The following is a 25,713-nucleotide window of genomic DNA, read 5'->3' as shown; positions in this document are numbered from 1 at the left end:
ATTGCATCCGGAATGAAAACAACAGACACCATGAGGACTTTTCTCCATCGGAGTAACATCTCAAACTGTCTACGCTGTGATCGTTTCCTGAAAGACCAACAGTAGTTTTCGAGCACATCAGGAGGCATTCTGTAATCTGTGGACCTTCAAAGTGTTGATGAAACACAGAAATTGCATCGGGATTTAATACAACAGGCACCATGCGGACTTTTCTCACTGGGAGTATTGTCTCAAACTGACTACGCATTGATGGTTATCTGGAAGACCAGAAGTTGTTTCGAAGCACATCTGGAGGCATTCTGTAATCTGTGGTCCTTCAGAGTGTTGATGAAACACAGAAATTGCATCGGGATTGAATACAACAGACACCATGCGAACTTTTCTCCATGGGAGTAATGTCTCAAATTATCTACGCTTAGATCGTTCCCTGGAAGACCAGAAGTGGTTTCGAAGCACATCTGGAGACATTCTGTAATCTCTGGTCCTTCAGAGTGTTGATGAAACACAGAAATTGCATCGGGATTGAATACAACAGGCACCATGCGAACTTTTCTCCATGGGAGTAATTTCTCAAACTGTCTACTTTTGATAGCGTTCTGAAAGACCAGTAGTAGTTTATGAAGCACATCTGGGGGCATTCTGTAGTCTGATGACCTTCAGAGTGTTGATGAAACACAGAAATTGCATCGGGATTCAATACAAAAGGCACCTTGTTGACTTTTCTCCATGCGAGTAATGTCTCAAACTGTCTTCGCTTTGATCGTTCTCTGGAAGACCAGAAGTACTTTTGAAGCACATCTGGAGGCATTCTGTAATCTGTGGTCCTACAGAGCGTTGATGAAACACAAAAATTGCATCGGATCGAAAGCAACAGGCACCATGCGGACTTTTCTCCATGGGAGTATTGTCTCAAGCTGTCTACGCTGTGATCGCTTACTGGAAGACCAGTAGTTGCTTCCGAAGCACATCTGGAGTCATTCTGTAATCTGTGGACTTTCAGAGTCTTGATGAAACATAGAAATTGCATCGGGATTGAATAAAACAGGCATCATGCGGAACTTTCTCCATGCGAGTAGTGTCTCAATCTGTCTACGCTGTGATCGATTCCTGGAAAACCAGTAGTAGTTTCCGAAGCTCATCTGGAGGCATTTTGTAATCTGCGGACCTTCAGAGTGTTGTTGAAACACAGACATTACATCGGGATTGAATACAACAGGCACCAAGCGGACTTTTCTTCTTAGGAGTAATGTCTCTAACTGTCTGCTTTTTGATCGCGTTCTGAAGAACCAGTTGTAGTTTCCGATGCACATCTGAAGGCATTCTGTAATCTGTGGTCCTTCAGAGTGTTGATGAAACACGCAAATTGCATCGGGAATGAATACAACAGGCACCATGAAGACTTGTCTCACTGGGAGTAATTTCTCAAACTGTCTAGGCTTTGATCGTTCCTTGTAGTAGTTTCCGAAGCACATCTGGAGGCATTCTGCAATCTGTGGACCTTTAGAGTATTGATGAAACACAGAAATTGCATCGGGATCGAATACAACAGGCACCATGCGGAAATGTCTCCATGGTAGTAATGTCTCAATCAGTCTACGCTTTCATCGATTCCTGGAAGACCAGTAAAAGTTTGTGAAGCATATCTAGAGGCATTCTGTAATCTGTGGACGATCAGAGTGTTGATGAAACACAGAAATTGCATCGGGATTGAATACAACAGGCACCATGGGGACTTTTCTCCACGGGGGTAATGTCTGAGGCTGTCTACGCTGTGATCGCTTACTGGAAGACCAGTAGTTGTTTCCGAAGCACATCTGGAGTCATCTGTAATCTATGGACTTTCAGAGTGTTGATGATACACAGAAATTGCATAGGGATTGAATACAACAGGCATGATGCGGTACTTTCTCCATGCGAGTAATGTCTCAAACTGTCTACGCTGTGATCGATTCCTGGAAAACCAGTAGTAGTTTCCGAACCTCATCCGGAGGCATTCTGTAATCTGCGAACCTTCAGAGTGTTGATGAAACACAGACATTGCATCGGGATTGAATATAACATGCACCAAGCGGACTTTTCTTCATAGGTGTAATGTCTCCAACTGTCTACTATTTGATCGCGTTCTGAAAGTCCAGTAGTAGTTTCCGAAGCACATCTGAAGGCATTCTGTAATCTGTGGTCCTTCAGAGTGTTGATAAAACGCAAAAATTGCATCCCGAACGAAAACAACAGACACCATGAGGACTTTTCTCCATCGGAGTAATATCTCAAACTGTCTACGCTGTGATCGTTTCCTGGAAGACCAACAGTAGTTTCCGAGCACACCAGGAGGCATTCTGTAGTCTGTGGACCTTCAGGGTGTTGATGAAACATAGAAATTGCATCGTGATTGAATACAACATGCAGCATGTGGACTTTTGTCACTGGGAGTAATGTCCCAAGCTGTCTACGCTGTGATCATTCCCTGTAAGCCCAGAAGTAGTGTCGAAGCACATATGGATGCATCGTGTAATTTGAGACCTTCAGAGTGTTGATGAAACACAGAAATTGCTTCGGAATTGAATACATTAGCCACCATGCACAATTTTCTCTATGGAAATAATGTGTCAAACTGTCTACGCTTTGATCGTTCCCTGGAAGACCAGTATCACTTTCCGAAGCACATCTAGATTCATTCTGTAATCTGTGGACCTTCAGAGTATTGATGAAACAAAGAGATTGCATCGGGACTGAATACAACAGCCATGATGCGGAACTTTCTCCATGCGAGTAATGTCTCAAACTGTCTACGCTGTGATCGATTCCTGGAAAACCAGTAATAGTTTCCGAGCACACCAGGAGGCATTCTGTAATCTGTGGACCTTCAGAGTGTTGATGAAACACAGAAATTGCATCGGGATTGAAAACAACAGGCACCATGCGGACTTTTCTCACTGGGAGTATTGTCTCAAACTGACTACGCCTTGATGGTTCCCTGGAAGACCAGAAGTTGTTTCGAAGCACATCTGGAGGCATTCTGTAATCTGTGGTCCTTCAGAGTGTTGATGAAACACAGAAATTGCATCGGGATTGAATACAACAGGCACCATGCGAACTTTTCTCAATGGGAGTAATTTCTCAAACGTCAACTTTTTGATAGAGTTCTGAAACACCAGTAGTAGTTTATGAAGCACATCTGGGGGCATTCTGTAATCTGATGACCTTCAGAGTGTTGATGAAACACAGAAATTGCATCGGGATTCAATACAAGAGGCAACTTGTTGACTTTTCTCCATGCGAGTAATGTCTCAAACTGTCTTCACTTTGATCGTTATCTGGAAGACCAGAAGTACTTTCGAATCACATCTGGAGGCATCGTGTATTTTGAGGACCTTCTGAGTGTTGATGAAACACAGATATTGCATCGTGGATGAATACAACAGGCACCATGCGGTCTATTCTCCATTGGATTAATGTCTCAAACTGTCTACGCTTTCTTCGATTCCTGGAAGACCAATAGTTGTTTCCGAATCACCTCTGGAGGCATTCTGTGACCTGTTGACCTTCAGAGCGTTGATGAAACACAGAAATTGCATCGGGATCGAATACAACAGGCACCATGCGGACTTTTCTCCATGGGAGTAATGTCTCAAGCTGTCTACACTGTGATCGCTTACTGGAAGACCAGTAGTAGTTTTCGAAGCACATCTGGAGTCATTCCGTAATCTGTGGACTTTCAGAGTGTAGATGAAACACAGACATTGCATCGGGAATGAATACAACAATCTTCAAGTGGACTTTTCTTCATCGGAGTAATGTCTCCAAATGTCAACTTTTTTTTCGCGTTCTGAAAGACCAGTAGTAGATTCCGAAGCACATCAGAAGCCATTCTGTAATCTGTGGTCCTTCAGAGTGTTGATGAAACACGCAAATTGCATCGGGATTGAATACGACAGGCACCATGCGGACTTTTCTCACTGGGAGTAATGTCTCAAACTGTCTAAGCTTTGATCGTTCCCTGGAAGATCAGAGTAGTTTCGAAGCACATCTGGAGGCATTCTGTAATCTGTGGACCTTCAGAGGGTTGATGAAACACAGAAATTGCATAGGGATTGAATACAACAGCCACCATGGGGACTTTTCTCCACGAGAGTAATGCCTGAGGATGTCTACGCTGTGATCGCTTACTGGAAGACCAGTAGTTGTTTCCGAAGCACATCTGGAGTCATTCTGTAATCTGTGGACTTTCACAGTGTTGATGAAACACAGAATTTGCATCGGGATTGAATACGACAGGCACCATGCGGACTTTACTCACTGGGAGTGATGTCAGAGGCTGTCTACGCTGTGATCGCTTACTGGAAGACCAGTAGTTGTTTCCGAAGCACATCTGGAGTCATTCTGTAATCTGTGGACTTTCAGAGACTTGATGAAACACAGATATAGCATCGGGATTGAATAAAACAGGCATCATGCGGAACTTTCTCCATGCGAGTAGTGTCTCAAACTGTCTACGCTGTGATCGATTCCTGGAAAACCAGTAGTAGTTTCCGAAGCTCATCTGGAGGCATTTTGTTATCTGCGGACCTTCAGAGTGTTGATGAAACACAGACATTGCATCGGGATTGAATACAACAGGCACCAAGCGGACTTTTCTTCTTAGGAGTAATGTCTCTAACTGTCTACTTTTTGATCGATTTCTGAAGAACCAGTAGTAGTTTCCGATGCACATCTGAAGGCATTCTGTAATCTGTGGTCCTTCAGAGTGTTGATGAAACACGCAAATTGCATCGGGAATGAATACAACAGGCACCATGAAGACTTGTCTCACTGGGAGTAATGTCTCAAACTGTCTAAGCTTTGATCGTTCCTTGTAGTAGTTTCCGAAGCACATCTGGAGGCATTCTGCAATCTGTGGACCTTCAGAGTATTGATGAAACACAGAAATTGCATCGGGAATGAATACAACAGGCACCATGCTGACTTTTCTCTATTGGAGTAATATCTCAAACTTTCTACGCTTTGATCGTTACCTGGAAGGCCAATAGTAGTTTCAGAGCACATAAGGATGCAATCTGTAATCTGTCGACCTTCAGAGTGTTGATGAAACATAGAAATTGCATCGGGATTGAATACAACATGCAGCATGTGGACTTTTGTCACTCGGAGTAATGTCTCAAACTGTCTACGCTCTGATCGTTCCCTGTAAGCCCAGAAGTAGTTTCGAAGCACATATGGAGGCATCGTGTAATTTGAGACCTTCAGAGTGTTGATGAAACACGGAAATTGTTTCGGTATTGAATACATTAGCAACCAAACGCAATTTTCTCCATTGAAATAATGTCTCAAACTGTCTACGCTTTGATCGTTCCCTGAAGACCAGTATCACTTTCCGAAGCACATCTGGATTCACTCTGTAATCTGTGGACCTTCAGAGTATTGATGAAACACATAAATTGCATAAGGTTTGAATAAAACAGGCACCATGCGGAAATGTCTCCATGGTAGTAATGTCTCAAACAGTCTACGCTTTCATCGATTCCTGGAAAACCAGTAGTAGTTTCCGAAGCTCATCTGCAGGCATTCTGTAATCTGCGGATCTTCAGAGTGTTGATGAAACACAGACATTGCATCGGGATTGAATACCACAGGCACCAAGCGGACTTTCCTTCATAGGTGTAATGTCTCCAACTGTCTACTTTTTGATTGCGTTCTGAAAGACCAGTAGTAGTTTCCGAAGCACATCTGAAGGCATTCTGTAATCTGTGGCCCTTCAGAGTGTTGATAAAACACAAAAATTGCATCCGGAATGAAAACAACAGGCACCATGTGGACTTTTCTCCATCGGAGTAATATCTCAAACTGTCTACGCTGTGATCGTTTCCTGGAAGACCAACAGTAGTTTCCGAGCACATCAGGAGGCATTCTGTAATCTGTGGACCTTCAGAGTGTTGATGAAACACAGAAATTGCATCGGGATTGGATACAACAGGCACCATGCGGACTTTTCTCACTGGGAGTATTGTCTAAAACTGACTACGCTTTGATGCTTCCCTGGAAGACCAGAAGTTGTATCGAAGCACATCTGGAGGCATTCTGTAATCTATGGTCCTTCAGAGTTTTGATGAAACACAGAAATTGCATCGGGATTGAATACAACAGGCCCCATGCGTACTTTTCTCCATGGGAGTAATTTCTCAAACTGTCTACTTTTTGATAGCGCTATGAAAGACCAGTAGTAGTTTATGAAGCACATCTGGGGGCATTCTGTAATCTGATGACCTTCAGAGTGTTGATGAAACACCGAAATTGCATCGGGATTCAATACAAAAGGCACCTTGTTGACTTTTCTCCATGCGAGTAATGTCTCAAACTGTCTTCGCTTTGATCGTTTTCTGGAAGACCAGAAGTACTTTCGAAGCACATCAGGAGGCATCGTGTAATTTGAGGACCTTCTGAGTGTTGATGAAACACAGATATTGCAACGGGGTTTAATACAACAGGCGCCATGCGGTCTATTCTCCATTGGGTTAATGTCTCATACTGTCTACGCTTTCCTCGATTCCTGGAAGACCAATAGTTGTTTCCGAATCACCTCTGGAGGCATTCTGTGACCTGTTGACCTTCAGAGTGTTGCTGAAACACAGAAATTGCATCGTAATTGAATACAACAGGCACCATGGGGACTTTTCTCCACGGGAGTAATGTCTGAGGATGTCTACGCTGTGATCGCTAACTGGAAGACCAGTAGTTGTTTCCGAAGCACATCTGGAGTCGTTCTGTAATCTGTGGACTTTCAGAGTGTTGATACACAGAAATTGCATCGGGATTGAATACAACAGGCATGATGCGGAACTTTCTCCATGCGAGTATTGTCACAAACTGTCTACAATGTGATCGATTCCTGGAAAACCAGTAGTTGTTTCCGAAGCACATCAGGAGTCATTCTGTAATCTGTGGACTTTCAGAGTGTTGATGAAACACAGAAATTGCATCGGGATTGAATAAAACAGGCACCATGCGGAACTTTCTCCATGCGAGTAATGTCTCAAACTGTCTACGCTATGACCGATTCCTGGAAAACCAGTAGTAGTTTCCGAAGCTCATCTGGAGGCATTTTGTAATCTGCGGACCTTCAGAGTGTTGATGAAACACAGGCATTGCATCGGGATTGATTACAACAGGCACCATGCGTACTTTTCTCCATGGGAGTAATTTCTCAAACTGTCTACTTTTTGATAGCGCTATGAAAGACCAGTAGTAGTTTATGAAGCACATGTGGGGGCATTCTGTAATCTGATGACCTTCAGAGCGTTGATGAAACACAGAAATTGCATCGTAATTGAATACAACAGGCACCATGAGGACTTTTCTCCATCGGAGTAATATCTCAAACTGTCTACGCTGTGATCGTTTCCTGGAAGACCAACAGTAGTTCCCGAGCACATCAGGAGGCATTCTGTAATCTGTGGACTTTCAGAGTGTTGTTGAAACACAGACATTGCATCGGGATTGAATACAACGGGCACCAAGCGGTCTTTTCTTCATAGGTGTAATGTCTCCAACTGTCTACTCTTTGATCGCGTTCTGAAAGACCAGTAGTAGTTTCCGAAGCACATCTGAAGGCATTCTGTAATCTGTGGTCCTTCAGAGTGTTGATAAAACACAAGAATTGCATCCGGAATGAAAACAACAGGCTCCATGAGGACTTTTCACCATCGGAGTAATATCTCAAACTCTCTACGCTGTGATCGTTCCCTGGAAGGCCAACAGTAGTTTCCGAGCACATCAGGAGGCATTCTGTAATCTGTGGACTTTCAGAGTGTTGATGAAACACAGACTTTGCATCGGGATTGAATACAACAGGCACCAAGGGGACTTTTCTTCATTGGTGTAATGTCTCCAACTGTTTACTTTTTGATCGCGTTCTGAAAGACCAGTAGTAGTTTCCGAAGCACATCTGAAAGCATTCTGTAATCTGTGGTCCTTCAGAGTGTTGATAAAACACAAAAATTGCATCCGGAATGAAAACAACAGGCACCATGAGGACTTTTCTTCATCGGAGTAATATCTCAAACTGTCTACGCTGTGATCGTTTCCTGGAAGACCAACAGTAGTTTCCGAGCACATCAGGAGGCATTCTGTAATCTGTGGAACTTCAGAGTGTTGATGAAACACAGAAATTGCATCGGGATTGAATACAACAGGCACCATGCGGACTTTTCTCACTGGGAGTATTGTCTCAAACTGACTACGCTTTGATGGTTATCTGGAAGACCAGAAGTTGTTTCGAAGCACATCTGGAGGCATTCTGTAATCTGTGGTCCTTCAGAGTGTTGATGAAACACAGAAATTGCATCGGGACTGAATATAACAGGCACCATGCGAACTTTTCTCCATGGGAGTAATTTCTCAAACTGTCTACTTTTTGATAGCGTTCTGAAAGACCAGTAGTAGTTTATGAAGCACATCTGTTGGCATTCTGTAATCTGATGACCTTCAGAGTGTTAATGAAACACAGAAATTGCATCGGGATTCAGTACAAAAGGCACCTTGTTGACTTTTCTCCATGCGAGTAATGTCTCAAGCTGTCTTCGCTTTGATCGTTCTCTAGAAGACCAGAAGTACTTTCGAAGCACATCTGGAGGCATCGTGTAATTTAAGGACCTTCTGAGTGTTGATGAAACACAGATATTGCATCGGGGTTGAATACAACAGCCACCATGCGGTCTATTCTCCATTGGATTAATGTCTCAAACTGTCTACGCTTTCTTCGATTCCTGGAAGACCAATAGTTGTTTCCGAATCACCTCTGGAGGCATTCTGTGACCTGTTGACCTTCAGAGCGTTGATGAAACACAGAAATTGCATCGGGATTGAATACAACAGGCACCATGCGGACTTTTCTCCATGAGAGTAATGTCTCAAGCTGTCTACGCTGTGATCGCTTACTGGAAGACCAGTAGTAGTTTTCGAAGCACATCTGGAGTCATTCCGTAATCCGTGGACTTTCAGAGTGTTGATGAAACACAGACATTGCATCGGGATTGAATACAACAGGCACCAAGCGGACTTTTCTTCATAGGAGTAATGTCTCCAACTGTCTACTTTTTGATCGCGTTTTGAAAGACCAGTAGTAGATTCCGAAGCACATCTGAAGCCATTCTGTAATCTGTGGTCCTTCAGAGTGTTGATGAAACACGCAAATTGCATCGGGATTTAATACGACAGACACCATGCGGACTTTTCTCACTGGGAGTAATGTCTCAAACTGTCTACGCTTTGATCGTTCCCTGGAAGACCAGAAAGAGTTTCGAAGCACATCTGGAGGCATTCTGTAATCTGTGGACCTTCAGAGGGTTGATGAAACACAGATATTGCATTGGGATTGAATACAACAGGCACCATGCGGACTTTACTCACTGGGAGTAATGTCTGAGGCTGTCAACGCTGTGATCGCTTACTGGAAGACCAGTAGTTGTTTCCGAAGCACATCAGGAGTCATTATGTAATCTGTGGACTTTCAGAGTGTTGATGAAACACAGAAATTGCATCGGGATTGAATAAAACAGGCATCATGCGGAACTTTCTCCATGCGAGTAATGTCTCAAACTGTCTACGCTATGATCGATTCCTGGAAAACCAGTAGTAGTTTCCGAAGCTCATCTGGAGGCATTTTGTAATCTGCGGACCTTCAGAGTGTTGATGAAACACAGACATTGCATCGGGATTGAATACGACAGGCACAATGCGGACTTTTCTCACTGGGAGTAATGTCTCAAGCTGTCTACGATTTGATCGTTCCCTGGAAGACCAGAAGTGGTTTCGAAGCACATCTGGCGGCATTCTGTAATCTGTGGACCTTCAGAGGGTAGATGAAACACAGAAACTGCATTGGGATTGAATACAACAGGCACCATGGGGACTTTTCTCCATGGGAGTAATGTCTGAGGCTGTCTACGCTGTGTTCGCTTACTGGAAGACCAGTAGTTGTTTCCGAAGCACATCTGGATTCGTTCTGTAATCTGTGGACTTTCAGAGTGTCGATACACAGAAATTGCATCGTGATAGAAGACAACAGGCATGATGCGGAACTTTCTCCATGCGAGTAATGTGTCAAACTGTCTACGCGGTGATCGAATCCTGGAAAACCAGTAGTAGTTTCCGAAGCTCATCTGGAGGCACTCTGTAATCTGCGGACCTTCAGAGTGTTGATGAAACACAGATATTGCATCGGGATTGAATACAACAGGCACCATGCGGACTTTTCTCACTGGGAGTATTGTCTCAAACTGACTACGCTTTGATGGTTATCTGGAAGACCAGAAGTTGTTTCGAAGCACATCTGGAGGCATTCTGTAATCTGTGGTCCTTCAGAGTGTTGATGAAACACAGAAATTGCAACGAGATTGAATATAACAGGCACCATGCGAACTTTTCTCCATGGGAGTATTTTCTCAAACTGTCTACTTTTTGATAGCGTTGTGTAAGACCAGTAGTAGTTTATGAACCACATCTGTTGGCATTCTGTAATCTGATGACCTTCAGAGTGTTAATGAAACACAGAAATTGCATCGGGATTCAGTACAAACGGCACCTTGTTGACTTTTCTCCATGCGAGTAATGTCTCAAACTGTCTTCGCTTTGATCGTTCTCTAGAAGACCAGAAGTACTTTCGAAGCACATCTGGAGGCATCGTGTAATTTAAGGACCTTCTGAGTGTTGATGAAACACAGATATTGCATCGGGGTTGAATACAACAGCCACCATGCGGTCGATTCTCCATTGGATTAATGTCTCAAACTGTCTACGTTTTCTTCGATTCCTGGAAGACCAATAGTTGTTTCCGAATCACCTCTGGAGGCATTCTGTGACCTGTTGACCTTCAGAGCGTTGATGAAACACAGAAATTGCATCGGGATTGAATACAACAGGCACCATGCGGACTTTTCTCCATGGGAGTAATGTCTCAAGCTGTCTACGCTGTGATCGCTTACTGGAAGACCAGTAGTAGTTTTCGAAGCACATCTGGAGTCATTCCGTAATCCGTGGACTTTCAGAGTGTTGATGAAACACAGACATTGCATCGGGATTGAATGAAACAGGCACCAAGCGGACTTTTCTTCATAGGAGTAAAGTCTCCAACTGTCTACTTTTTGATCGCGTTTTGAAAGACCAGTAGTAGATTCCGAAGCACATCTGAAGCCATTCTGTAATCTGTGGTCCTTCAGAGTGTTGATGAAACACGCAAATTGCATCGGGATTTAATACGACAGGCGCCATGCGGACTTTTCTCACTGGGAGTAATGTCTCAAACTGTCTACGCTTTGATCGTTCCCTGGAAGACCAGAAAGAGTTTCGAAGCACATCTGGAGGCAATGTGTAATCTGTGGACCTTCAGAGGGTTGATGAAACACAGATATTGCATTGGGATTGAATACAACAGGCACCATGAGGACTTTTCTCCACGGGAGTAATGTATGAGGATGTCTACGCTGTGATTACTTACTGGAAGACCAGTAGTTGTTTCCGAAGCACATCTGGAGTCATTTTGTAATCTGTGGACTTTCAGAGTGTTGATGAAACACAGAATTTGCATCGGGATTGAATACGACAGGCACCATGCTGACTTTACTCACTGGGAGTAATGTCTGAGGCTGTCTACGCTGTGATCGCTTACTGGAAGACCAGTAGTTGTTTCCGAAGCTCATCTGGAGGCATTTTGTAATCTGCGGACCTTCAGAGTGTTGATGAAACACAGACATTGCATCGGGATTGAATACGACAGGCACAATGCGGACTTTTCTCACTGGGAGTAATGTCTCAAACTGTCTACGATTTGATCGTTCCCTGGAAGACCAGAAGTGGTTTCGAAGCACATCTGGCGGCATTCTGTAATCTGTGGACCTTCAGAGTTTTGATGAAACACAGAAATTGCATCGGGATTGAATACAACAGGCACCATGCGTACTTTTCTCCATGGGAGTAATTTCTCAAACTGTCTACTTTTTGATAGCGCCATGAAAGACCAGTAGTAGTTTACGTAGCACATCTGGGGGCATTCTGTAATCTGATGACCTTCAGAGTGTTCATGAAACACGCAAATTGCATCGGGAAAGAATACAAAAGGCACCATGAAGACTTGTCTCACTGGGAGTAATGTCTCAAACTGTCTACGCTTTGATCGTTCCCTGGAAGACCAGAAGTAGTTTCGAAGCACATCTGGAGGCAGTCTGTAATCTGTGGACCTTCAGATGGTTGATGAAACTCAGATATTGCATTGGGATTTAATACAACAGGCACCATGGGGACTTTCCTCCACGGGAGTAATGTCTGAGGCTGTCTACACTGTGATCGGTTACTGGAAGACCAGTAGTTGTTTCCGAATAACATCTGGATTCATTCTGTTATCTGTGGACTTTCAGAGTGTTGATGAAACACAGAAATTGCATTGGTATTGAATACAACAGGCACCAAGCGGACTTTTCTTCATAGGAGTAATGTCTCAAACTGTCTATGTTTGATCGCGTTCTGAAAGACCAGTAGTAGTTTCCGAAGCACATCTGGGGGCATTCTGTAATCTGATGACATTCAGAGTGTTGACGAAACACAGAAAATGCATCATGATTCAATACAAAAGGCACCATGTTGATTTTTCTCCATGCGAGTAATGTCTCAAACTGTCTTCGCTATGATCGTTCCCTAAAAGACCGGTAGTAGTTTGCGAAGCCCATCTGGAGTCATTCTGTAATCTGTGGACTTTCAGATTTTTGATGAAACACGCAAATTGCATCGGGAATGAAAACAACAGGCACCATGAAAACCTGTCTCACTGGGAGTAATGTTTCAAACTGTCTACGCTTTGATCGTTCCCTGTAGTAGTTTCCGAAGCACATCAGGAGGCAATCTGCAATCTGTGGACCTTCAGATTGTTGATGAAACACAAAAATTGCATCCGGAATGAATGCAAAAGGCACCATGTGGACTTTTCTCCGTTGAAGTAATATCTCAAACTGGCTACGCTGTGATCGTTTCCTGGAAGTCCAACAGTAGTTTCCGAGCACATCAGGAGGCATTCCGTAAACTTTTGACCTTCAGAGTGTTGATGAAACATAGACATTGTATAGGGATTGAATACAACATGCACCATGCGGACTTTTGTCACTGGGAGTAACGTCTCAAACTGTCTCCGCTTTGATCGTCCCTGGAAGACCAGTAGCACTTTGCGAAGCACATCTGGATTCATTCTGTAATCTGCGGACCTTCTGAGTGTTGATGAAACACAGATATTGCATCGGGATTGAATGCAACAGGCACCATGCGGTCTATTCACGATTGGATTATTGTCTCAAACTGTCTACGCTGTGATCGTTAACTTGAAGACCAATTGTAGTTTCCGAAGCACATCTGGAGGCATTCTGTAATCTGTGGACCTTCAGAGTGATGATGAAACAAAGAAATTGCATCGGGATTGAATACAACAGGCACCATGCGGACTTCTCTCCATGGGAGTTATGTCCCAAAGACTCTACGCTTTGATCGATCCATGGAAGACCAGTAGTAGTTTCAGAAGCAACATCTGGATGCATCGTGTAATTTGTGGACTTTCAGAGTGTTGATGGAACACAGAAATTGCATCGGAATTGAATACATCAGGCACCATGCGCAATTTTCTCCATGAAAGTAATGTCTCAAAGTGTCTACGCTTTGATCGTTCCCTGGAAGACCAGTAGCAGTTTCCGAAGAAAATCTGGATTCATTCTGTAATCTGCGGACCTTCAGAGTGTTGATGAAACAAAGAAATTGCACCGTGATTGAATACAACAGGCACCATGCGGACTTTTCTCCATGGGAGTAATGTCTCAAAGTCTCTACGCTTTGATCGAACTATGGAAGACCAGTAGAAGTTTCAGAAGTAACATCTGGAATCATTCTGTAACCTGTGGACATTCAGAGTGTTGATGAAACACGCAAATTGCATCTTGTATGAATACAACAGGCACCAGGAAGCCTTTTCTCATTGGGAGTAATGTCTCACACTGTCTACAATTTGAGCGATCCCGGTAGTAGTTTCCGAAGCACATCTAGAGGCATTCTGCAAACTGTGGACCTTCAGAGTGTTGATGAAACACAGAAATTGCATCGGGAATGAATACAACAGGCACAATGCGAACTTTTCTCCATTGGAGTAATATCTCAAACAGTCTACGCTGTGATCGTTTCCTGGATGACCAACAGTAGTTTCCGAGCACATCTGGAGGCATTCTGTAATCTGTGGACCTTCAGAGTGTTGATGAAACACAGAAATTGCAACGGGATGAATACAACAGGCACCATGCGGACTTTTTCCATGGCAGTAATGTCTCAAGCTGTCTACGCTGTGATCGTTTACTGGAAGACCAGTAGTTGTTTCCGAAGCACAACTGGAGTCATTCTGTAATCTGATGACCTTCGGAGTGTTGATGAAACACAGAAATTGCATCAGGGTTGAATACAAAAGGTACCATTTCATATTTTCTCCATGGGAGTAATGTCTCAAACTATCTTCGATTTGATCGTTCCCTGGAAGACCAGTAGTGGTTTGCGAAGCACATCTGAGAGCATTCTGTAATCTGTGGACTTCCTGAGTGTTGATGAAATACATAAATTGCTTCGGGACTGAATACAACGGGCTTCATGCGGACTTTTCTCCATGCGAGTAATGTCTCAAACTGTGTACGCTGTGATCGATTCCTGGAAAACAAGTAGTAGTTTCCGAAGGTCATCTGGGGGCATTCTGTTATCTGTGGACCTTCAGAGTGTTGATGAATCACAGACATTGCATGAGGGTTGAATACAAAAGGTACCGTGTCGACTTTTGATCCATGGGAGTAGTGTCTCAAACTTGCTACGCTGTGATCGATTCTTGGAAGACTAACAGTAGTTTCCGAGCACATCAGGAGATATTCCGTAATCTGTGGACATTCAGAATGTTGATGTAACACAGAAATTGCATCGGGATTGAATACAACTGGACCATGCGGACTTTTCTCCATGGGAGTAATGTCACAAACTGTCTTCGCTTTGACTGTTCCCTGGAGGACCAATAGCAGTTTCCGAAGCAAATGTAGAGGCGTTCTGTAATCTATGGACCTTCAGAGTCTTGATCAAACATAGAAATTGCATCGGGATTGAATACAATTGGCACCATGCGAACTTTTCTCCACGGAAGTAATTTCTCAATTTATCTACACTTTGATCGATTCCTGGAAGGTCACTAGTAGTTTCTGAAGCACATATGGATGCATACTGTAATCTGTGGACCTTCAGAGTGTTGATGAAACACAGAAATTGCACCCTGATGGAATACAACAGGTACCATGGGGACTTCTCTCAACGGGAGTAATGTCTTAAGCTGTCTACGCTGTGATCGTTTACTGGAAGACCAGTAGTTGTTTCCGAAGCACATCTGGAGTCATTCTCTAATCTGTGGACTTTCAGAGTGTTGATGAAACATAGAAATTGCATCGGAATTGAATACAACAGGCACCATGCGGACTTTTCTATATGGGAGAAATGTCTCTAACTGTCTACTTTTTGATTGCGTTCTGAAAGCCCAGTAGTAGTTTCCGAAGCACATCTGGAGGCATTCTGTAATCTGTTGAACTTCAGAGTGTTGACGAAACACAGACATTGCATCATGATTTAATACAAAAGGCAACATGTCGACTTTTCTCCATGTGAGTAAACTCTCAAACTGTCATCCCTATGATCGTTTACTGGAAGATCAGTAGTTGTTTCCGACGCACATCTGGAGTCATTCTCTAATCTGTGGACTTTCAGAGTTTTGATGAAACATAGAAATTCCATCGGGATTGAATACAACAGGCACCATGCGGACTTTTCTCCATGGAAGCAATGTCTCAAACTGTCTACGATTTGATCGATTCCTGGAAGACCAGTAGTAGTTTCTTAAGCACATCTGGAGGCATTCTGTAATCTGTGGGCCTTCAGAGTGTTGATGATACACAAAAATTGCATCGGGATTGAATACAACCGGCACCATGCGGACTTTTTCCATGGGAGTAATGTCTCAAACTATCTACGCTTTGATCAATTCCTGGAAGACCAGTAGTAGTTTCCAAAGCACATCTGGAGGCATTCAGTAATCTGTGGTTTTTCACAGTGTTGATTAAACACAGATATTGCATCGGGATGAATCCAACAGTCACCATGCGGCTTTTTTCCATGGGAGTAACGTCTCAAACTGTCTACCATTTGATCGATTCCTGGAAGACATGTAGTAGTTTCTGAAGCACATCTGGAGGCATTCTGTAATCTGTGGACCTTCAGAGTGTTGATGAAACACAGAAGTTGCATCGGGATTGAATACAACAGGCATCATGCGGACTTTTCTCCACGGGAGTAACGTCTCAAGCTGTCTACGCTGTGATCGTTTACTGGAAGACCAGTAGTTGTTTCCGAAGCACTTCTGGAATCATTCTCTAATCTGTGGACTTTCAGAGTGTTGTTGAAACATAGAAATTGCATCGGAAGTGAATACAAGAAGCACCATGCGAACTTTTCTCGATGGGAGTAATGTCTCAAACTGTCTACTTTTTGATCGCGTTCTGAAAGACCAGTAGTAGTTTCCGAAGCACATCTGGAGGCATTCCCTAATCTGATGACCTTCAGAGTGTTGACGAAACACAGACATTGCATCATGATTAAATACAAAAGGCAACATGTCGACTTTTCTCCATGTGAGTAAACTCTCAAACTGTCTTCCCTATGATCGTTATCTGGAAGACCAGTAGTAGTTTGCGAAGCACATCTGAGAGCATTCTGTAATCTGTGGACCTTCAGAGTGTTGATGAAACACAGAAACTGCATCGGGATTGTTTACAACTGGCACCATGGGGACTTTTCTCCACCGGAGTAATGTCTCAAGCTGTCTACGCTGTGATCGTTTACTGGAAGACCAGTAGTTGTTTCCGAAGCACATCTGGAGTCATTCTTTAATCTGTGGACTTTCAGAGTTTTGATGAAACATAGAAATACCATCGGGATTGAATACAACAGGCACCATGCGGACTTTTTCCATGGTAGTAATGTCTCAAACTCTCTACGCTTTGATCGATTCCTGGAAGACCAGTAGTAGTTTCCAAAGCACATCTGGAGGCATTCAGTAATCTGTGGTTTTTCACAGTGTTGATTAAACACAGAAATTGTATCGGGATGAATCCAACAGTCACCATGCGGCTTTTTTCCATGGGAGTAATGTCTCAAACTGTCTACCATTTGATCGATTCCTGGAAGACATGTAGTAGTTTCTGAAGCAAAACTGGAGGCATTCTGTAATCTGTGGACATTCAGAGTGTTGATGAAACACAGAAATTGCATCGGGATTGAATACAACAGGCATCATGCGGACTTTTCTCCATGGGAGTAATGTCTCAAGCTGTCTACGCTGTGATCGTTTACTGGAAGACCAGTAGTTGTTTCCGAAGCACTTCTGGAATCATTCTCTAATCTGTCTACTTTCAGAGTGTTGATGAAACATAGAAATTGCATCGGAATTGAATACAACAGGCACCATGCGGACTTTTCTCCATGGGAGTAACGTCTCAAACTGTCTACGCTTTGATCGATTCCAGGAAGACCAGTAGTAGTTTCTGAAGCACATCTGGAGGCATTCTGTAATCTGTGGACCTTCAGAGTGTTGATGAAACACAGAACTTGCATCGGGATTGAATACAACAGGCTCCATGCGGAGTTTTCTCCATGGGAGTAATGTCTCAAACTCTCTACGCTTTGATCGATTCCTGGAAGACCAGTAGTAGTTTCTGAAGCACATCTGGATGCATTCTGTAATCTGTGGACCTTCAGAGTGTTGATGAAACACAGAAATTGCGTCGGGATTGAATACAACAGGCACCATGGGGACTTCTCCCCATGGGAGAAATGTCTCAAACTGTCTACGATTTGATCGATTCCTGGAAGACCAGTAGTAGTTTCTGAGGCACAAATGGAGGCATTCGGTAATCTGTGGACCTTCAGAGTGTAGATGAAACACAGAAATTGCATCGGGATTCAATACAACAGATTCCATGCGCACTTTTCTCCATGGGAGTAATGTCTCAAACTGTCTACTTTTTGATCGCGTTCTGAAAGACCAGTAGTAGCTTCCGAAGCAGATCTGGAGGCATTCTCTAATCTGATGACCTTCAGAGTGTTGATGAAACACAGGCATTGCATCATGATTAAATACAAAAGGCAACATGTCGACTTTTATCCATGGGAGTAATCTCTCAATCTGTCTTCCCTATGATCGTTATCTGGAAGACCAGTATTAGTTTGCGAAGCACATCTGAGAGCATTCTGTAATCTGTGGACCTTCAGAGTGTTGATGAAACACAGAAACTGCATCGGGATTGTTTACAACAGGCACCATGGGGACTTTTCTCCACTGGAGTAATGTCTCAAGCTGTCTACCCTGTGATCGTTTACTGGAAGACCTATAGTATTTTCAGAGCACATCAGTAGGCATTCTGTAATCTGTGGACCTTCAGAGTGTTGATGAAACACAGAAATTGCTTCGGGATTGAATACAACAGGCACCATGCGGACTTTTTCCATGGGAGTAATAACTCAAATTCGCTACGCTTTGATCGATTCCTGGAAGACCAGTAGTAGTTTCCAAAGCACATCTGGAGGCATTCTGTAATATGTGGACCTTCAGAGTGTTGATGAAACACAGAAATTGCATCCTGATTGAATACAACAGGCACCATGGGGACTTTTCTCCACGAGAGTAATGTATCAAGCTGTCTACGTTGTGATCGTTTACTGGAAGACAAGTAGTTGTTTCCAAAGCACTTCTGGAATCATTCTCTAATCTGTGGACCTTCAGAGAGTTGATGAAACACAGAAATTGTATCGGGAATGAATACAACAGGCACCATGCGGACTTTCATCCATTGGAGTAATATCTCGAACTGCCTACGCTGTGATCGTTTCCTGGAAGACGAACAGTAGTATCCGAGCACATCAGAAGGCATTCCGAAATCTGTGGACATTCAGACTGTTGATGAAACACAGAAATTGCATTGGGATTGAATACAACAGGCATCATGCGAACTTTTCTCGATGGGACTAATGTCTCAGACTGTCTACTTTTTGATCGCGTTCTGAAAGACCAGTAGTAGTTTCTGAAGCACATCTGGAGGCATTCTGTAATCTGTGGACCTTCATAGTTTTAATGAAACACAGAAATTGCATCGGGATTGAATACAACAGGCACCATGCGAACTTTTCTCGATTCGAGTAATGCCTCAAACTGTCTACTTTTTGATCGCGTTCTGAAAGACCAGTAGTAGTTTCCGAAGCACATCTGGAGGCATTCTTTAATCTGATGACTTTCAGAGTGTTGATGAAACACAGACATTGCATCAGGATAAATAGCAAAGGCAACATGTCGACTTTTCTCCATGGGAGTAATGTCTCAAACTGTCTTCCCTATGATCGCTATCTGGAAGACCAGTAGTAGTTTGCGAAGCACATCTGAGAGCATTCTGTAATCTGTGGACCTTCAGAGTGTTGATGAAACACAGAAATTGCATCTGGATTGTTTACAACAGGCCCCATGGTGACTTTTCTCCATTGGAGTAATATCTCAGACTGCTCACGCTCTGATCGTTTCCTGGAAGACCTATAGTATTTTCAGAGCACATCAGTACGCATTCTGTAATCTGTGGACCTTCAGAGTGATGATGAAACACAGAAATTGCATCGTGATTGAATACAACATGCACCATGCGGAATTTTGTCATTGGGAGTAATGTCTCAAACTGTCTACGCTGTGATCGTTAATTAGAAGTCCAATAGTATTTTCCGAAGCACATCTGGAGGCATTATGTAATCTATGTCCCTGCAGAGTATTGATGAAACACAGATATGCTTCGGGATTGAATGCAACAGGAACCACGCGGACTTTTCTCCATGGGAGTAATGTCTCAAACTGTCTTCGCTTTGATCGTTCTCTGAAGGACCAGTAGCAGTTTCCGAAGCACATGTTGAGGCGTTCTGTAATTTGTCTACCTTCAGAGTCTTGTCAAACACAGAAATTGCATCGGGATTGAATACAACAGGCACCATGCGGACTTTTCTTCACAGGAGTAATGTTTAAAGCTGTCTACGCTATGATCGTTTACTGGAAGACCAGTAGTAGTATCCGAAGCACATCTGGAGGCATTCTGTAATCTGTGGACCTTCAGAGTGTTGATCAAACATAGAAATTGCATCGGAATTGAATACAACATGCACCATGTGGATTTTTCTCCAAGGGAGTAATGTCTCAAAGTGTCTACTCTTTGATCATTCTCTGGAAGACCAGTAGTAGTTTGCGAAGCACATCTGAGAGCATTCTGTAATCTGTGGACCTTCAGAGTGTTGATGAAACACAGAAATTGCATCGGGATTGTTTACAACAGGCACTATGCTGACTTTTCTATATTGGAGTAATATCTCAAACTGTCTACGCTGTGATCGTTTCCTGGAAGAACTATAGTAGTTTCAGAGCACATCAGTAGGCATTCTGTAATCTGTGGACCTTCAGGCTGTTTATGAAACACAGAAATAGCATCGGGATTGAATACAACATGCACCATGCGGAATTTTGTCATTGGGAGTAATGTCTCAAACTGTCTACGATGTGATCGTTAACTAGAAGTCCAATAGTATTTTCCGAAGCACATCTGGAGGCATTATGTAATCTATTGCCCTGCAGAGTATTGATGAAACACAGAAATTGCATCGGGATTGAATGCAACAGGAACCACGCGGACTTTTCTCCATGGGAGTAATGTCTCAAACTGTCTTCGCTTTGATCGTTCCCTGAAGGACCAGTAGCAGTTTCCGAAGCACATGTTGAGGCGTTCTGTAATTTGTGGACCTTCAGAGTCTTTATCAAACATAGAAATTGCATCGGGATTGAATACAACAGGCACCATGCGGACTTTTCTCCACAGGAGTAATGTCTACAGCTGTCCCTGGACGACCAGAAGTAGTTTCGAAGCACATCTGGGGGCTTTCTGTAATCTGTGGCCCATGAGAGTGTTGACGAATGACAGAAATTGCTTCGGGATTGTTTACAACAAGCACCATGAGGATTTTTTTCCTGGGAGTAATGTCTCAAACTGTGTACGTTTTGATCGTACGCTGGACGGCAGTAGCAGTTTCCGAAGCAGATGTGGAGGCGTTCTGTAATCTGTGGATCTTCAGAGTCTTGATCAAACATACAAATTGCATCGGGATTCAATACAACAGGCACCATGGGATTTTTCTCCATGGGAGTAATGTCTCAAACTGTCTACCTTATGATCGCGATTTGAAAGACCAGTAATAGGTTCCGAAGCATATCTGGAGGCTTTCTGTAATCAGTGAACCCTCAGAGAGATGATGAAACACAGAAATTGCTTTGGGATTGTTTACAACAGGCACCATGAAGATTTTTTTCCATGTGAGTAATGTCTCAATTTGTCTACGATTTGATCGATTCCTGGAAGACCAGTAGTAGTTTCTTAAGCACATCTGGAGGCATTCTGTAATCTGTGGGCCTTCAGAGTGTTGATGATACACAGAAATTGCATCGGGATTGAATACAACCGGCACCATGCGGACTTTTTCCATGGGAGTAATGTCTCAAACTATCTACGCTTTGATCAATTCCTGGAAGACCAGTAGCAGTTTCCAAAGCACATCTGGAGGCATTCAGTAATCTGTGGTTTTTCACAGTGTTGATTAAACACAGATATTGCATCGGGATGAATCCAACAGTCACCATGCGGCTTTTTTCCATGGGAGTAACGTCTCAAACTGTCTACCATTTGATCGATTCCTGGAAGACATGTAGTAGTTTCTGAAGCACATCTGGAGGCATTCTGTAATCTGTGGACCTTCAGAGTGTTGATGAAACACAGAAGTTGCATCGGGATTGAATACAACAGGCATCATGCGGACTTTTCTCCACGGGAGTAACGTCTCAAGCTGTCTACGCTGTGATCGTTTACTGGAAGACCAGTAGTTGTTTCCGAAGCACTTCTGGAATCATTCTCTAATCTGTGGACTTTCAGAGTGTTGTTGAAACATAGAAATTGCATCGGAAGTGAATACAAGAAGCACCATGCGAACTTTTCTCGATGAAAGTAATGTCTCAAACTGTCTACTTTTTGATCGCGTTCTGAAAGACCAGTAGTAGTTTCCAAAGCACATCTGGAGGCATTCTCTAATCTGATGACTTTCAGAGTGTTGATGAAACACAGACATTGCATCAGGATAAATAGCAAAGGCAACATGTCGACTTTTCTCCATGGGAGTAATGTCTCAAACTGTCTTCCCTATGATCGCTATCTGGAAGACCAGTAGTAGTTTGCGAAGCACATCTGAGAGTATTCTGTAATCTGTGGACCTTCACAGTGTTGATGAAACACATAAATTGCATCTGGATTGTTTACAAGAGGCACCATGGTGACTTTTCTCCATTGGAGTAATATCTCAGACTGCTCACGCTCTGATCGTTTCCTGGAAGACCTATAGTATTTTCAGAGCACATCAGTAGGCATTCTGTAATCTGTAGCCCTCCAGGCTGTTGATGAAACACAGAAATTGCATCGTGATTGAATACAACATGCACCATGCGGAAATTTGTCATTGGGAGTAATGTCTCAAACTGTCTACGCTGTGATCGTTAACTAGAAGTCCAATAGTATTTTCCGAAGCACATCTGGAGGCATTATGTAATCTATGTCCCTGCAGAGTATTGATGAAACACAGATATTGCTTCGGGATTGAATGCAACAGGAACCACGCGGACTTTTCTCCATGGGAGTAATGTCTCAAACTGTCTTCGCTTTGATCGTTCTCTGAAGGACCAGTAGCAGTTTCCGAAGCACATGTTGAGGCGTTCTGTAATTTGTCTACCTTCAGAGTCTTGATCAAACATAGAAGTTGCATCGGGATTGAATACAACAGGCACCATGCGGTCTTTTCTCCATGGGAGTAATGCCTCTAACTGTCTACGCTGTGATCACTTCCTGGAAGACCAGTAGTAGTTTCCGAAGCACATCTTTACACATTCTCTAATCTGCAGAGCTTCAGAGTGTTGATGAAACATAGCAATTGCATCGGGATTGAATACAACAGGCACCTTGGGGACTTTTCTTCATGGGAGTAAAGTCTCAAACTGTCTTCGTGTTGATCGTTCCCTGGAAGACCAGTAGCAGTTTCCGAAGCACATGTGGGGGTTTTCTGTAATCTGTTTACCTTCAGAGTGTTGATCAAACATAGAAATTGCATCGGGATTGAATACAACAGGCACCATGCGGACTTTTCTCCACATGAGTAATGTCTAAAGCTGTCTACGCTATGATCGTTTACTGGAAGACCAGTAGTAGTATCCGAAGCACATCTGGAGGCATTCTGTAATCTGTGGACCTTCTGAGTCTCGATCAAACATAGAAATTGCATCGGGATTGAATACAACAGGCACCATGCGGACTTTACTCCATGGGAGTAATTTCTCAAACTGTCTTCGCTTTGATCGTTCCCTGGAAGACCAGTAGCAGTTTCCGAAGCACGTGTGGGGCATTTCTGTAATCTGTGGACCTTCAGAGTGTTGATCAAACATAGAAATTGCATCGGAATTGAATACAAGATGCACCATGTGGATTTTTCTCCAAGGGAGTAATGTCTCAACGTGTCTACTCTTTGATCATTCTCTAGAAGACCAGTAGTAGTTTGCGAAGCACATCTGAGAGCATTCTGTAATCTGTGAACCTTCAGAGTGTTGATGAAACACAGAAATTGCATCGGGATTGTTTACAACAGGCACTATGCTGACTTTTCTATATTGGAGTAATATCTCGAACTGTCTACGCTGTGATCGTTTCCTGGAAGACCTATAGTAGTTTCAGCGCACATCAGTAGGCATTCTGTAATCTGTGGACCCTCAGGCTGTTGATGAAACACAGAAATAGCATCGGGATTGAATACAACATGCACCATGCGGAATTTTGTCATTGGGAGTAATGTCTCAAACTGTCTACGTTGTGATCGTTAACTAGAAGTCCAATAATATTTTCCGAAGCACATCTGGAGGCATTATGTAATCTATTGCCCTGCAGAGTATTGATGAAACACAGAAATTGCATCGGGATTGAATGCAACAGGAACCACGCGGACTTTTCTCCATGGGAGTAATGTCTCAAACTGTCTTCGCTTTGATCGTTCCCTGAAGGACCAGTAGCAGTTTCCGAAGCTCATGTTGAGGCGTTCTGTAATTTTTGGACCTTCAGAGTCTTTATCAAACATAGAAATTGCATCGGGATTGAATACAACAGGCACCATGCGGTCTTTTCTCCATGGGAGTAATGCCTCTAACTGTCTACGCTGTGATCATTTCCTGGAAGACCAGTAGTATTTTCCGAAGCACATCTTTACGCATTCTCTAATCTGCAGAGTTTCAGAGTGTTGATGAAACATAGCAATTGCATCGGGGATTGAATATAACAGGCACCTTGGGGACTTTTCTTCATGGGAGTAATGTCTCACACTGTCTTCGTTTTGGTCGTTCCCTGGAAGACCAGAAGTAGTTTCGAAGCACATCTGGAGGAATTCTGTAATCCGTGGACCTTCGGAGTGTTGATGAAACACAGAAATTGCATCGGTATTGAAAACAACAGGCACCATGCGGACTTTTCTCCACAGGAGTAATGTCTACAGCTGTCCCTGGGCGACCAGAAGTAGTTTCGAAGCACATCTGGGGGCTTTCTGTAATCTGTGGCCCATCAGAGTGTTGACGAAAGACAGAAATTGCTTCGGGATTGTTTACAACAAGCACCATGAGGATTTTTTTTCCTGGGAGTAATGTCTCTAACTGTGTACGTTTTGATCGTACGCTGGACGGCCAGTAGCAGTTTCCGAAGCAGATGTGGAGGCGTTCTGTAATCTGTGGATCTTCAGAGTCTTGACCAACCATACAAATTGCATCGGGATTCAATACAACAGGCACCATGGGATTTTTCTCCATGGGAGTAATGTCTCAAACTGTCTACCTTATGATCGCGATTTGAAAGACCAGTTATAGGTTCCGAAGCATATCTGGAGGCTTTCTGTAATCTGTGAACCCTCAGAGAGATGATGAAACACAGAAATTGCTTTGGGATTGTTTACAACAGGCACCATGAAGATTTTTTTCCATGTGAGTAATGTCTCAATTTGTCTACGCTTTGATCGATTCCTGGAGGACCAGTAGTAGTTTCCGTATCACATCTGGAGGCATTCTGTACTCTGTGGACCTTCAGAGGCTTGATGAAACACAGAAATCGCATCGGGATTAAATACAACAGGCACCATGAGGACTTTTCTACATGGGAGTAATGTCTCAAACTAACTACTATTTGATCGCGTTCTGAAAGACCAATAGTAATTTCCGAAGCACATCTGGAGCCATTCTGTAATCAGTGGACCTTCAGAGTGTTGGTGAAACACAGATATTGCATCGGGAATGAATACAACATTCACCATGCGCAGTCTTCTCCACGGGAGTAATGTCTCAAATGTCAACGTTTTGGTCGTTCCTGGAAGAACACTAGAAGTCTCCCAAGGACATCTGGATTCATTCTGTAATCTGTGGACCTTCAGAGTGTTGATGAAACACAGAAATTGCATAGGGGTTGAAAACAACAGGCACCATGC

This window comes from Schistocerca gregaria, unplaced genomic scaffold (genome assembly GCF_023897955.1).
Source record: "Schistocerca gregaria isolate iqSchGreg1 unplaced genomic scaffold, iqSchGreg1.2 ptg000156l, whole genome shotgun sequence".
NCBI lineage: Eukaryota > Metazoa > Arthropoda > Insecta > Orthoptera > Acrididae > Schistocerca > Schistocerca gregaria.
This window is presented reverse-complemented; position numbering follows the sequence as displayed.